Source organism: Coturnix japonica, chromosome 4 (assembly GCF_001577835.2).
Source record: "Coturnix japonica isolate 7356 chromosome 4, Coturnix japonica 2.1, whole genome shotgun sequence".
NCBI classification, from domain to species: Eukaryota; Metazoa; Chordata; class Aves; order Galliformes; family Phasianidae; genus Coturnix; species Coturnix japonica.
Genome location: NC_029519.1, coordinates 14,041,832 through 14,058,069, shown reverse-complemented (window position 1 = coordinate 14,058,069; position 16,238 = coordinate 14,041,832). Strand labels below are relative to the sequence as shown.

The following is a 16,238-nucleotide window of genomic DNA, read 5'->3' as shown; positions in this document are numbered from 1 at the left end:
TCTTTTCAAACTACAGCTCTGTTACCTACTTACCCCATCAGAATTAAACCACTGTACTACTCCTGTTTCACCTGTAGTTCTGCCTGCCTTACTGGATATTACTGCAATCCTAAACAACATTGCAAAAGACACTTCCAGGTATTTCAGAAAGGTCCATTATCGACAACAAAGGGAGTCATAGCTTTAGTTGCTGGAACGTGGAAGTCTTAAGACAGCACCCAATATCACACTATATATATTTGGACAACATAAACCTAGACTGATTCCAAAGTGAATTTGAAATAACTTCAGAAATGTCATTTACATTCATAAGTTCAGCATCAAGATGTCAAACAATCTTTTAAAGGTCTCCACAGTACAGCGAGGTTCATTTAGCAATTCCAGAGCTCTTATGCCTATTTGTCATTTGTATCCTGTGGCTACATCTACAGTAAAGCACTCAAACAAACCATCCAACCTGCAGTGTATGCAAAAATATAATGGTAGTAACAGATCCTTAGTATTAAGATGCTTAACATAAACACATTTAGTTCTCAACAAAATTTTTTAATGCCATTGATCCTGGATTTTTTTTAAAGCTACTTTCTGTTCCATAGCACATGACAGATGTGCTATGCTGTATTTCATTACTTTCTCTCCTTACCTCGTTCTTCTTTTGTTTTAGATAAGTGATGAGGCTTTCGGAAAAGATTAAGCACTGGCAGACAAAGCAATGGCCCAAACACTGTTTTAATTGGAACTTCAAATCCTGTGGAAAAAATAAGAAATTAAACCATAAATAATTCAACTTTACTAGTGGAATGAGTTCATGTATTCTGTTTTAGGCAGCTTTTAACAAATTTCTTTGTATTTGATTTCAACATGTATAAATTTATTAGTCAAATCACATTAGAAATAAAATAATTACCACAAGACTACAGTGAGGTACGCACAGTTGCTTAAAAGTGCTACTTTGACTACTTCTGATTTAGAGACATAATCCACTGATTACTAGCACTACACCAGTTTACTTAAGCTTTGAATTCAAAAGCCTTTGTTCTGTAAAAATCTTGTCCTTACTGTGTAACATTCCTAGTACAATTTTCTTATGCTGCTGTAACATACTCTTTGCCCCATGAATGCTTGGCAGAGTACAACCATTATATGGCAATATGACTCAAATGCAACCAAGACATAATACTGAACAATTCAAGCTTCAAGACAAAAGGTAGTGAAAGATATTTCATTTCTCTTGAAAATGGTCAAGACTCTAAACATAAATAACTCCATAAAAGAAAATCATAAAAGCAATATTTTTCGAGAGTCAGAGGTTACGTATTGTAGTACTGGGAAAGCAACAACCAAATAATCAACAAAATGAAACAACTCATTATATGAGTAATTTGGTTATTTCTGCAAACAAAATATTCTTGCATTAATAATTTTTCTTTAGGGATACACTACCAAAAAAAAAAAAAAAAAAAGAAAAAAAAAGAAAAAAAAAAAATCCCAAATCTCAGGCGCATCAAAGAACACATTTAAATATTTTCTGAGAATTTCACTTTCTTTTTTAAAAGACCTTGTGCCATATTCTTACAGATAGTAAATGCTCCTGATCCAGTGGACCAGCAGTAATTGGCACATGTAGCTAATCTAGCCAAAAGAGCTGACATTTTCTAGGTTCTCGAAGGCACATCAGGAGAGGAGGCTTCATTTTTTTTCTTTGTCTGTTATGTAAAGTAAGTTTACGTAAACATAACTTGGGATTAAAAGTAACTTTATGTACCATGACCTTAGTCACACTAGGCCACTGGAATAAAAAAAAAAAACAAAACATCTTTTAATAGGCAGCTGTTTATCATTATGTGTGTTTAATTGCACATACTGCTGTTACTCAGTGCAGTAAATATATCCACAACCTTTCCAGAAAGTGGTGTTTGGTGCTGCTATATGATCATATGCTTCCAAGAGCTCCTTTCATAATGATAGTTTGGATGAATACTGCATCTATTTGTTATTATTTGTTAATGGAGACCTGCAGATAGCCAGAGGGGTTTTAAAGTCTAAATTGATGCTTTCAATTGTAAAGAGTGGGTTTTATTTATTTATTTTTAATTAAACTTCCTTTTCTAGAGAATGAATTTACTGAAACATTTCTATAAACAACCCACTGAGAGCATTTCTTCAAACAAAGAATGAATATAATTGGCTGGCCAAAGACAACACAATGCAGATGTGAGAGCCTACTCAGAGAGCTGCTTAGGTTCAAAAGTAGCTGCAGTTTCATTGCATGGCATAGAGATTAGTCCCAAGCTAAGAGAACATGCAAATACAAGCCTAGATATCTTCGTGTTATCTGCCCCATTGTGTCCTCCTATAAATCAGAAGCAGACAAGAATGCAGATGCACCGAAGAGGCTGTGCAGAAGCCAATGTAGACCAAGCACAGCTGATGAAGTGTGGTTAAGCAAATCTGAGCAGAGTCATTCATATTAGTCTCTGCATTATGCTCTACAGTATTTCTGGTCATTCCTAGGTTATCAAGATCTTCTCACTGCTAAGGTAGGTCAACCTTTCCTCACCCTGCTAAATAACAAAGGAGAGATAGATGTTATCGCTTGATTAGGTGCAAAGTCAGATGATATGTGTACTAGATGAAAACTGTCATGACAACTGGGAATGAATTTTAAACTGAACAGAGTCAGAACCAAAGCAGAAGCAACCTAGACCGCTTACAGTAAAAGTCCCATTACTCTTCACAAAATGACATACTTGTAGATTTCTAATGTTCCATATGTAGTAAGCAATTGATGTTCCACACCAGCAATTTAGCCTTAAACATTTGTAGAGGTATATAAGACTGCTTATTCTCCTTAAACTCAGAAACAAGCTCAAGGGGGAAAGAAGGATATTTCCTCCTGAAAACGATTTTTAGTCCAAATATCACTTCTTCACTTACTTCTCCATTAATAAATAATTTTAAATACAAGTATTGGGCTCTTCTATGTACATTTTAAAAACCTCTTACAAACTGCAAGCTCTCTGAGCAACTTTGCTCCTCTTAGCTAAAAAAAAAAGTCTTAGCTTCTTGACTAAAAGAAACATTTAAGTCAGCCATTCAATACCTAGCCATTCAGAGGCATGATTAACATTTCACAGGAGGCAATTTTAGAGCCTGGTTTTCTAAATGAGGTCCGCGTACTAAGTCTCTGCCTAATTTTTAAAAAGGTATTTATTTGCCTATGGAGCTATAAAAATAATAAATACTAAAACAACAACCATCACAATAGCTATCATTATTGTTTTGTAGCCAAGCATGCCAGAAACAAAAAAGGACAATATCTTTGCTAAAGCAGTAAAGGAAGGACAGAGTGGCAGTTAGACTCCGTCTGGAAATAAGTGAGCCCCTAGGGCATTCAGGCTGTGCTGCATGGGAACAAAGAATGCTCTGGGTATGATCTATGAGAACAACAGTGGAACAACAAAAAAAATAATAAAACTTTTGAATAGTTTAACTGCAAATATATTAATTGATGCTTCAGGCATAGAAAATTCAATAAAATGGCAAAGTACAAGTGAACAGCTTCCATTAGCCTTCAAATTAATTCACAGAATTATCATAAAGACAACTTTAAGAGACAGAAATGAACTCCATCCGACCAACAAACTCAACATTTATTTACAGAATGACTACATTTTGCTTGATTTACTACCAGCATGTCCAAGAGCTTTAGCAGTTGCACATGCCAATTTGCTCTTATTTTACAACTAAATTTTTCAGTATCAAAAGAGGGCCACACTTTACTAAATTGTTACATAATATAATACTAAATTTCTTCCAAGTTTACATCTCCACAGTGAATATATGCTTTGATTGTAATGAGAAGAAACCTCAGCATTTCCTCCACAGCATGTGTTTGTATAAGAGTATACACAAAAGAAGCAGAGAGAGATCCTGACATGTCCTTTTGGTATGATTAAAAGCCCATAAAAGAAAACATTTCAAAAGAGACAGCTCTGACTTTAACCACTGCCAGGGACAAGAGATCTTTCACCTAAGACACGTCAGTCATTTGTAAGTGTATATGACAGCATACTGAAGACAAATTTTAAAAACCTGATAATTTAGATACAAACTCCAAGTCAGAAAGATGCTCTGTGTGACAATAATGACAAAAAGTTTAACTGTAGTTCCCATTTTCATGATAATGATGATACAGATCCACCCACTTCCTGCTGATAAGTCTAAGTGATGAGTAAAAGTACTACTCGAGAGAAAAAATAGAGAATTTAGAACATTTTTTTTTTTGTTGTTTGTTTGTTTTGTCTTTACTAGAGGAGAAAAATTCTCTAGGCTGGTTTCTGTCTGATGGCACATTTGGGCCATCTTAATACAGCTGCGTAGTAAATTTCTGAGTTTAGTCAAAGTTATTGAGTTTTGTAACATATATATATTTTTAAGCAATCCTGTCCTTTAAGTGGTTGTATTTTATTAAAAATATTGTTTCCTAAGCTTCAAAGCTTGTTCCGCATTTGCAAGGGCTGGGAAAAGTCTCTAAGATCATCCAGTCCAATCATCAAGCCAATTATCTATTGGCTTTCCTGTCTAGATGGAAACCAACCTCTGAAGCCCTTGGAACAGACTCTTAAATTCAGGATGCCTATTTCTGAACAAGTGTGATGTTCAAATTTTGAACAATAATCCCATTTCTATTAACAAATTAAAAGCTGAGTGAGAGCTTGCTTTCTGTCCTAGTAAGACACAAAGAAAAAAAAGAGCTGCTCTTTTTTTCCCCTCTATCTGTGCTCTCCTCCCTTCAAATTGCTTAGGTTCTTCTGACATGTAAATATTTTCAATTTCAATTCTATCATTGATAGAATATATCTATATAACTCTATATAAATATCTATCTAACTCTATATAAATATCTATATAACTCTAATTTAAATTTTACTTAGGTTATTTCTTTAAAAAATATATTTCTATCAAATAAATAGATACTATTATTTACTTACCCCACTCTGTGTTATTGGCTGTTCTGGCAATCTAAACATATAGTTGTGCTGGTCCCTACCAAAAAGGTCTCAGCATTAACATGCAATTACTTAGTTAAGCTTCTAATTCATTTGTTCTTAGTTTTCTTCCTTTAAATAGTTCCTCATTAAGTTATTGCAGGGAGCTGTGTTTGCACAGCAAAACAGAAAAATACTTGCTCTTTACTGCATTCTTTTAATACCCCTTTTTATCTCACCAATTAGCATATTAATTAATTAGATTATTAGCACTCATGATTCTGCAATTGACTATGGGTACTACATTCTACTGATTTAGTGTAATGCCAGCTGTACTTACATCATAATAATGTCTTCACTTAACTTTGCTCAGCTGTGCCAGATATTTCATAACTAAAACTTAGGGTATTTTAATGTATCTTATTAAGGGTAAGTATCCAAGTGAGTTCTCTTTGTATGTTGTCAAAACTTTCCAATCCTAACAAACACACAAGGCTCATTAACTAGCTGAGAAGTTAAATTCCACAGGTTAAAAGCTTAGTCCTTTTCCAATTTTGCTATTCTATTGTTTATTTTATCTGCTCTCTTATTTTACTTTTTAGAATGCACTGATTTTCCTGACAACTTCTACAGTTGCAATAGAAGAACGAAAGAATTCAAAGCGGTGGTTTGAATGAAAATTATAAACCGGAATTGTATTCTGCTCTGATGCAGGCTGCTGCTGAGTGGACATTCTGGGCATTGTCAGAACCTGACCAAGAGCGTCTCCCACCAATGCAGTAGATGGTTTGTTCCCTCCCACTTCATTTATTAACATTATACCCGCCATGGTTGGAATTATACCAAGAAATCTACCCAAACACAAACTTTTATCTTTCTAAAAGGCATCATCTTCATAGAATGAAAGCAAAGTTGTGCTTTTCACAAAAAACAAAAGCCATGCAATTTCTGTCTCCACCAGGGCTGAAAATGGTGAAAGTATGTCAGTTGCTATTCTGTACTTCATGAGATAATATGCGCATCTACATCCATAATGTTCCCTTCAGATGATACTTAGCATCTGAAGGGAACAGAGGGGCAACCACAAAGACTACATTCCCCCTCCTGGCATTAAGTCTTCAATGAATTTTTTCCATCCAGGTTATTTAAGAGCAACTCCAAGACTGCCTGATTGGTAAACAAACAAACAAACAACTAAATAAAGTCCTCAAATAGCAGCTGCACAACATTTCTCATCTGTTAATCATGTCAAGCTGGCCTCATCCCACAGAGATTTTTGGAAATTAACCTGTGATAAGTGGCCACATAGTTGCTGCATCATGGTAGCCTTGCTGATCTGAAGATAGTTCAGCTGTTAGAATGCATGAAGTAAGAGTCTGCAATCCTGGTCAGCCTCTTCAGGAGCTGTACAAACAGAAGGGAAGAACCTCATCCCAGACTGTGCCTCCCCATCTGGGCTCAGCTGGGAAGGGACACTCCAGCTGGGGCTATTTTTGAATATAAAGAAGCTTTGTAATAAACTCATAATTGAAAAAAAAAATTCTCATTCACAGTGAAACAGAAGAAAAATTTGTTTTGCATGCGTGTATCACAGATTGGTCTAAAATAATTCTGACAGCCAATAAATATTTGGTGACAAATTCAAAATCAGTGCTCCGATTTGCTGAGTAAAATCCATCTACTGGAGCAATAAGGTTACATTTTCTGTAGCTGAGCATTTTACAATACAAAGAATTCATTTAAATGTAACATTCTGGCAATAGCCTCATAAAACTGTGGTTGCCGGGATCTATCTTTTCACATGAAATCAAAGGAGCACAAACATTTATAGCATGGCCCGAGAGCCTGAATACAAAATGCCAATCTGAATAGTTATAAACTGACTTCAACAAGCATGTAACAAGACTGAGGACTGCATGGCTGACTGCACTGTAGGGACAGAGCTTCTGTACTGCAATTGTTCATGATAGTTTCCGAAACATAAAAAGACCTGTTCCTGTATGGTGTGATAAACATCAGCCTTGTCTGCACTGCTCCTTCTTTCCTGTCCTATAACTCCTCAGTTCTCCGGACACAGGCAATAATCCAAACCGATTTATAAAAATGAAAAGATAAATTACAGGCTGCCTGTTTATCATATTTCTATCTTTGCAAATGCCTATTGATATTAACAGCTGTTTATGAAGTCAGATACACAAGACAGTATTTCAGGCTGGCTGTGGCCTTGCGGGAATGTACATAATGTATATTATATTTTTTGAGAAACCTGGCAGATCTGGGCATTTTATATTCAACTTCATATAGACATTGATGTATTGGGTGATTTACAGTGTGTATGCTTTGCATTTGTTTGAAATATCTGACAAGTAGAAATTTTTGAATTAGTGATCTAAAGATTTTTTTGATGATATAATTATGAGCTTGAGGCTGAATTTTTAGAACTGAATTTGGTGGTAGATTTGCAATTCAAAGGAGTTACTTAAATTAACAAAAATGCCCTAAAAGAACAGCTGTCTACCTGACTGATCCAAGAAAATGAACACTGAAAATAAACAGCTGCCCTGTAGAAGACTATGTGATAAAAACTAATCACCCTTTGCATAATGTATTTATTTTCCCCTGTGCTTATTACAGACTCGATGAACCTTCAAAGCTATAAATATTTAAAGGTAACAGACATCCGAGGCATGTGGGTACAAGTGACAGCAGCCTGACTACAGAGAATCCAGATCTCTTAAAGAAATTACTGGTTCTGATAGTTTTATAACACTCCAAAGCATTTTGGTTATACCAATTAATCCTCATTAAAAGGACCTTTCTGCTTAAATCTGAATGTTCTCCAAACAAGAACACGTACAAAGGCTCTCTAGTGTCATCACAACAGCGCAACAGACACTGCAGATATCAGAAGAGTACATATTTAAAGTCACTAGGATAAATATCCCCAGGTAATGTACTTCATCATAGATCCACCAGAATCAGATCACTAAGGGTGACCAATAAATGTCACTATCTACTAGTTAAGACATCTTAGCTGTATATTTTTTTTCCACTTTCAAGAAGCTAGGTGGCCCTAGAAAGATGCTTTGCAGTATTTTTGGGGTATAAGCCAGGAGATTAGCTTTAGGTAAAGGTCATTTCATAACCATGAGGACTTAGTATTTATGACCCAGATAAAGACAGACCATGGAGTTCCAGTTGGAAGAAACTGCTGCATTGCAAATGAAAGTGTTTGGAGTCAGATCAAATTCCCTCTCACTTTTTCCATGCAATGAAGGAAGATAGGATGTCCTATCCTTCAGACCTTTTTTTCCGCCCTAACAATTTTCTGTGGCTTCCACCATTAAAATACTCCCTATATTATTAGATGCTCCCTCCCCTATTCCCTTGCATCTGGTCTTACTGGGACAATCCAAAAACAATGCCAAACAGCACAAGAGAGAAGAATATTAAAGTGAAGCCAGTCCAACCATCTGTCACCCTTGCTTTATTATGGGTACAAAACAGCTTGGTCTGATTAACCAGGAAACCCATGTTGTCTTGAAAGCCTATTTTGGAAAACGTGATCTGGGGTGTTGCCACTTGCACTGAAGCAACCAGAAAAGCTGTGAGAGCTATGGATGTGGTCTCTGCACTGAAGCACCATGGATACACACTTCATAGCTTCATTCATCTCAATAGCCCCTGCTGTAAGCAGAAGTTTCTCCTAAAAGTCTCCTCTTAACAGAACAGACCTCCCACATCCTGCCAAACCTGCTGCCATGCTGCACAGTCTCCAGAACAAGTGGCTTTTGTTCTCATCATTAGAACAATCTCTTCTCTCTCCAGGGGTTCAGTTTCAGCAGCAAAGATGAGGGAATCAGGCTGACACCCAGACATTCCTTCTTAAGTGCCATACACAACCACCCCACAGCCAGCTGAACAACTGTTTCATTTGTCAGACTTTGCATTTTACTTCTACTCATTTATAGGCTTTATCAGAACAAATAGCTCCAGCATCCACTAGGTAGAAACACTTTAAGAAGCAAATAAATAATATTCAATGCATTCAGCTAAAAATGTTTTTGCTAATTTATAGATGCAAAGATCTGCCTATTATCCAGTCAGTTCCCTGCCTCCTTCAAATCCATTAAAAATCCATCCATTAAAAAATCAGATGCAGTTGTCACTTGCCCAGGTGCACAGCAGGAGGAAGATGCAAGGAGCAGCCTTCATGTCACACTGTCACGAGAAGTGTATATTAAGACTAACTCCTATAAAAACGAAGGAATGTAAGTAGAGATGTTTCAGTCAGGCAGCAGAGGTGCCAGACTGGACAGGAGAGCACAAAATTGACTTACAGCAGATTTGCCTTGAGGGCTTTAGCAGAGGTCTGTCTTTTTGAGGCTCATATTCTTCCCTCTTTACCCCTTCAAAAAGGCTTTCTATGTTGAAGCTCCAGTTCCCACCACACTCAACTGGACACTTTTCTCTGATTTTAATGAGGTCGCAGGTTGGCCTTCAATAAGGCCAACTTTTTTTTTTTTTTTTAATTTTTAATTCCAGAATTGCCCTGCACAGGCTGCCTGGACAGACATAAAGAAGATTATCAACAATATTCTGAACTTGCTTAACCTAAGAAAAAGTATTTGTTCTAAAAGTTCTCCATGCACTTACATGTACTATACGCTATAAATATTCAGCACAAGCCCGCCCCTCTGCGCCCCCCCACCCCCCTTCCCTTCCCAGTAGACATTCTTTGCAACACTATTTTTACTAAAAGCCATTTTCATGTGACACATAAAAAAGATAAGACTTCTTATACTAAATAGGATTCACTGGAAATACTTTCTAATGAAATTTTTATTCTGTGTAAGCTATTCTGCTTGCATTTCTTTTGGCTCATCCTACATTTGCTGCTACAATACATTTGACTGCAGAGCGAGTTTAAAGAGAAACCAATGTGATCATCCATAAGCCTGTATATAGGAATATGCTATTACAGTCAGAGGATGACCCAGGCATTTCTCAACAGTGAAATATTTACCTTGCATATCCTCACTATGCTATCAAAATTGTTACATGCTCTTTGAAATTAGTAACAAAAATAAATCTTACAGGATAGTTAATAAACAAGCACAAGAGAAAGGAATTTTAAATAGCTCCCGTTAATTGTGTTTATCTCAGTGTGAAGCCACGTCAAAAAGCCTGCAGCAAATGTATTTTGTTAAAAGTACCACTTGCGCAGCAGGCGCTAAGCATTAGAAAGCAAGCTTGTCATTAGCGGCCTACAACTGAAAGGCTACTAAGACTCAAGTAAATTATTAACAGGCTAACTTAATGTGAGATCAAGAATTAAACTCCTTTTATGCAGTACAAGATTTTAACACTACTTTTTCATGATGTCATTTTGATTGCAATGCCCCAACTTATATAATCCTTGAGAGAATGGCAGAAGTCTCCCCTTCCCACCTATCAGCCTTCTGGGGATCTCATATTTAACGTGTGTGTTCGTGCAAATGGAATTAAGAATTTTGCTTGTTTTCTCAGATTATTTATATGGTCAATGGAGCATAAAAGATGACTATTTTCTTTTATTTTTTAAAGTTTAAACCCCTAGTGGCATTTGGGAACCCTACTATTTCTACAGATGCTGTTTCAGGCTGCATAAGAGTAGTTCTCCTGCTGTCTCTAAGTTCCTAACCCAGTTCATACCAAACTAAGGGCTGAATCAGTTGACTTAAAAAATGAAATGTACTCTTCCTGGATTATTTTTCCATTGAATCAGCCACACTATCAGAACAGAAAAATCAAGAAGCAGGTGGCTTTTTTAGATGGAAACATGCCAGTGAATTAGTTTTTTTTAGCATGAAGCCCAAACCTCAAATGTACCGGCTTACAGAGAAAGGATGATAACTGGAAGATACCTGTGACTACTAATAATTTCTTGAACTACCTCAGTGTAGGAAATGAGCTACCTATTGTATTGCCCATATAAAGTTTTGCTTGCTTTTGTAATTCATTTGCAGCTCTCCACCTTGAACAGGCAATGCACAGACAGTGGCAACATTTTTTCCTGTTGGTCTTTGAAACCTGACAGAAAAAAAGAAGATGAGAAATATGAGAGATCCCTTGGCAACAGAGCTATGATCAGAAATTGTGTTACTTTAAAACGTGAACAGACTCTCACCCCAGCAGGCTATAGACTCTCAACCACCAGCTGCATGGGTCAATGCTCACATTCATCTACCAAGCTCAGAAAAGAACTTCTGGGGGGTTAGAAGCTGATTTTGCTTTATGTTTTTTTTTGTTTGTTTGTTTTTTGTTTGTTTGGTTGGTGGGTTTTTTTGGTTTTTTTTGTTTTGTTTTTTTTTTACTGATAGATGTTTATGTTCATTCTACAGATGACTTTTAGTCAAAGAAACCATCCTGGAAAAGACAATGAAAGCCCAAAGCCGCAATTTCATCCAATTTTTATAGCCGAGAATAAGGTACAAAAGGTTATGTACTCCAATATCATCAAGGGTTGCAAAGCAAAAGCTGTATGAAAAATATTTTATTCAGAAGTATCCACAGCATTTGCTATTAGTTTGAGTCCTTTTTATAAAGGTGCATGGTTCTAGTTTCAGAGAGGACCAAGAGATGAAAAAATATGAAGAAACTCATGTTTGTTCAAGAAATTTGGAGTGGGAAATACCTTGGTGCCAAATGGGAATAGCTAAATTACTTTACAGTTACTTGGGAAACAAAGAGAGAGCGACTACTGACACATGCCTGCACTGTTGTCAGAGAACCTGGTGTTCAGGTGCTACAGCAACACAACGTGATTTTTTCTTGGTGGTCTCTGAGATGAAAACTGACATGAGGGAGAAGCTCTGGAGCCCTCTAACCCTGATTCTGCACGTAGGTGTCCTGGAGATCTCATCAATGAGCCATTTCCCAAACTTCAGGGTTTTACAGACATGGAAGCATGTTTAGGATGTTTACATGTCAATAGAAGGCTCCCTAACATGCCAGGCATTCAAGATTTGATGAAATACAACAGAATCCTAAATGCAAGCCAATATTATAACCTTAAGGGTTTTTCTTAATAATGATAATAACAGTAATGTGTGTATATATATATATATTTAAAGCTTGAAAATAAACCTCCACAGTGTTCAAAGTCAGTTTAGCACCTAGGGTGTTCAACTGAGGACAACAAATGTGCATCACGAGCCTGGTGAAAGTTCCCTAGCAGCACTCTTTCTGCTGCCCTCTAAATGAATCTTAAGGTCTTTCATTTTGCTTATAAAAAAATCTTAATGTTCATGTTCCTGACTATTTCAAGGATCACATTCTCCATAAAAAATAGTATTACAGAACATATTCAAGGCAGAAAGACTTTTCTGTTTAAGAGCCTATTGTCAAGATATTATCTATCATACAACTCCAAATCATGATGTGCTCCTCCCTACTCCAGTGGGAAAAAAAGGAATAAAAATAATAGCAATTTAAAAAAAAAATTGCAAGTTTCAGGCAATATAAGAAACAATGTCCTTAGAAAAACAGGGGGTAGGGGTCATTTACAACCAGCTATAAGGATAGATTGGAGGTAAAAGAGCCGACTAAGAAGGAAGGATTAAACTGCAAGAAAGACTGCAATTTGATGTTTTAGTCCAAAAATGGAATAAATTTCTTATCCATCTACAGCCAGCAGATCACTGCCTCAGCTGCTTAGACAGAACTTCCATATTTTTAATAATTGAACATGATTTTTGTTTTTCCAAATCAATTCATTACCTTCATGAAGGTGGGGATATTTTTATGTTTGTATTTATAAATAGTTATAGTTAATTAAAGAGAGAGAAGCAAAAGACTGCACAAAATTATCTGACAGAACTGGGGAGTAAAGGAGATAGGCAAGTAAGTTTCCTTTGCTTGGTGCTTTTTCAGAGCTTAACTTCTAACTCTAGTTACTATTCCACTGCTTCCCCCTTCTACTGTCAGTCTCTTAACTCTTTGTAGGTGATTGAACTCCCTAATTTCAGTTATTCAATCATCATTTTATTACTAAAAAACAAACAAAAACCAAAATGCTCAATGCATCAAAATAGGTTAATCATACCTGTCACACTGCAAACCTCCCCCCCTCTCCCCCCCCACCAAGTTTTATACACCATTGCTTTCAACTACATTAAAAACTCTAAGTACTTCAGTCTTTCAGCCCTCTTGAGAAGCTTTATCAATCATTGAATTTCATAGGGAGGATCCCAAATGTTGATGTAAGTGTGAAGGTTGACAGATTAAGGCAAGAATAAATAAACTAGTACGCTATTGCAGCAAGGATGCAACCAATGTTGTGTGAAATGAGGTGGTCTCTGTTCTGAATTGCCTTGGGAGTCTGGAAAATGTGCAGCCATTCTTCTGAGCACAGTCAAGGCCCACTTAACATCAATATTTAGAAATACATAAATAAATCCCAATAAGATCAAGACTTCGCTGAAGAGACAGCTTAATCTCCCTTTTATTGTGAGTTTAAGGTCTGTGCTTTTATCTTTAGCATGATTTGCAGAAATACTTGAGTGAAAACACAACAATATTTTCATCAATGTAACCTCAAAAAAGGACATCATACTAAGATACTTCTGTTCATGATTCATCTGAAGTTTACATTTGACAAAAAGTGAGAATACCAAGTGCCCAGTGTCTACAGCAACCTCATCTGTGCACCCCTGTCAGGGTAACCAAGGCCCCCCAGCTCCCAGTGCAACCAGCAGAGCTGTGGCTCCCTGGAAGCTGACACACAGCAGCATCTCACGGACAGCACAACAGCAAGAGATGAAATTTCACAGTGGAGACTGAGCAGGCAGAATTTATTCTCACATCATAGAGTCCAATTTGCTTTCTTATTGTGCTCAATCAATGGTGCACATTACAATGCTTCATGCCATCTTGCAGTGTCAGATGGACTTGCTGTGCTTGCATGGGGATCAGTTGCAAGAGGATAAATTCTAAGTCTCTCCTTCATTAGCGGTTGAGCACAAAGAAGATCACTACAGGTATTAGCTCTTTAAATATGGGCATTCTTTCACTCTAATCAGCTTCCTCTTTCCCATTTTATTCATGATTAATATGGAGGTAGGGACTTTGTGTGTCACATCTGTCAAACAGTGAGGTTCTGACCTACTTTGCTGCTATAATAAGGACAATATTCCATCTATGGAGCGCTGCAATAAAAATCTCCCTTTTACCACAGTCTTTTGGAAGGAACAGTGACAGTCTTAAGTGGAACAAAAACAAACCCAAAGAAACTACTTGGATAAAGAAACGGATGGATATTTTAAAAAATCTGAACTTGGTGAAAATATCCCAAAGAGATGTTATGAGAGCAGGAGTAAATCATGATCCATCACAACTTTCCCAAACATTCATTTGCCTAAAACAGGTAGAAAACCTAGAACTAGACAGATGCCTTGACACTTTTCTTGACAGATTCATAACCTTATGGTTCCCAAAACTTTAATGTTCAATAACATTTCATTAGTATACTCCAGCGTATTTACTACTATGCATTATTAATACAGATATGTGCCTACGAGATGTACAGTTCGTAATTATTTTTCCTTTCAAAACATAATAGCTCCACACTGGGCTTGTTGCAGCTACAATATTTCATCTCTGAATGCTCCTTCAAACATTCTGGGTCTGTGACAGAAATTTGTATTTGAACAGAAAAGCTGTCATGGAGGTGCTATAGGGCTATCCATCACATTTTTAATCCTGACCATACTTAGACATTAGTGAAGCTATCTGTCCAGGACACTAAACAAAGACTGAAATTATGCCTTCTGTTCTTACACATCAAAGCTGAAAAGTTAGACTGAATTCAATAGGCCCATATTACACTCTATTAATTTCCTATTAGTTCTCAACTACACAAAATCCAGCCATGGTGTCATTGTGGTTTAGACATGCAACCTTGATTTCAGCATCAAAAAATGGAGCCTGTCACTTTTCATGATTTTACAGGAGATTCTACAAATGTAAATCCTTTTTCATCCTGTCATCCTTTTATGTCTTTAATGAGTTTGCTCACTAACAGAGCAGAATCTTAATTTTGCATTCAGAAATACTAACAGTTACTATAACTTCCAGCATCTGAAGTAGCTGCTTAATTAAACTGCAATTTCTACTTATTTTTAGAAATAGCAATGACATTTAGAATTCTTCCCTCCCCATTTATATTTTACCTTCCTGAGAAAAAAAAAAAAAAAAGAAAGAAAGAAAAAAAGAGATGCTATTAAAAACTGAACCAAAGATCCTAAAACAGTCTTTAATCAGGAGCAGATCATGTAGTATAATATGATTCCTTAGCGCTTAAAATCTAACATGTAAAAACAAATGGCATGTACTTGACAGGCAAATTACACATGATTACCGATTGTTAAAATTTCATCACAGAAAATAGTTTAACTGTTGTGGATACGAGCCAAGATCAGCCTGACAAGTACTCTACATGAAAGATTAGCATATTCTCTTCCAGAGGTTTATACTTAATTTAGATGCATTGACTTTTCGTCACCACTGCTGACCTTTATGTCTAAATCAAAGTCCCTTTGAATCAAATCCCCAAACCTTTTATCTCTCCTGACAGCTTTTAATTTGAAGCCTTGTAATAAAGTCTATTAAAATTCAAAATGTATCTGTATTTAAAGCTCAGCTCAATTTGCTGGATTTTTAGATATGAAACTTCAAATGGGTTGATTACAGAGACAGCAAACTTTTCATTCTAAGATTAAGACTGAGCTGAAAGAGCCCTTTGGAAGGAGAATCAATCTACAGATTTGGTGAAGGCCTCCTCTCCCCACAAGCCCCCTCCTGTTCAAGTATGTTGTTTCTGCAACTAGCATTTCTTTTGTTCTTTCACAGGAGCATGCACAAATCCAAACACTACATATATTTTATCACACACAATCCTAGTATTTCATCAAGTAGGTGATATCATCAGAGAAGATGTAGACAAATTAAAAAATATCCTGAAATAAGCCAATGTTAGAAAATTCCTTAAAGAAACGACACTTTGGAGTCTACAATGAAACCTGAAGACGGGTATATTTTATATCTTTGCAGATGCACTGGTTATAGAATTATGTAAACAAACAAAACACCATCAAAAATCTATCAACTAACAACCCACCAACCAGCAACCTGGCTACTGTATGCTTCCTCCATGCAAAGTACTGCAAAGTTCAGTGTTTATCCATACAGTCTCAGAGAACCCTCAGT

General features: G+C 36.5%; 1 long non-coding RNA gene across 1 annotated transcript in view; it reads right to left on the bottom strand.

The window, feature by feature from the left end:
- Positions 1–16,238, bottom strand: part of LOC107312894 — a 332,012-nt gene that overhangs the window by 10,103 nt on the left and 305,671 nt on the right. Inside the window, exon 4 of the long non-coding RNA XR_001554685.2 lies at positions 644–748. This is a non-coding gene — a long non-coding RNA (uncharacterized LOC107312894). The remainder of the gene's footprint in view (positions 1–643; positions 749–16,238) is intronic.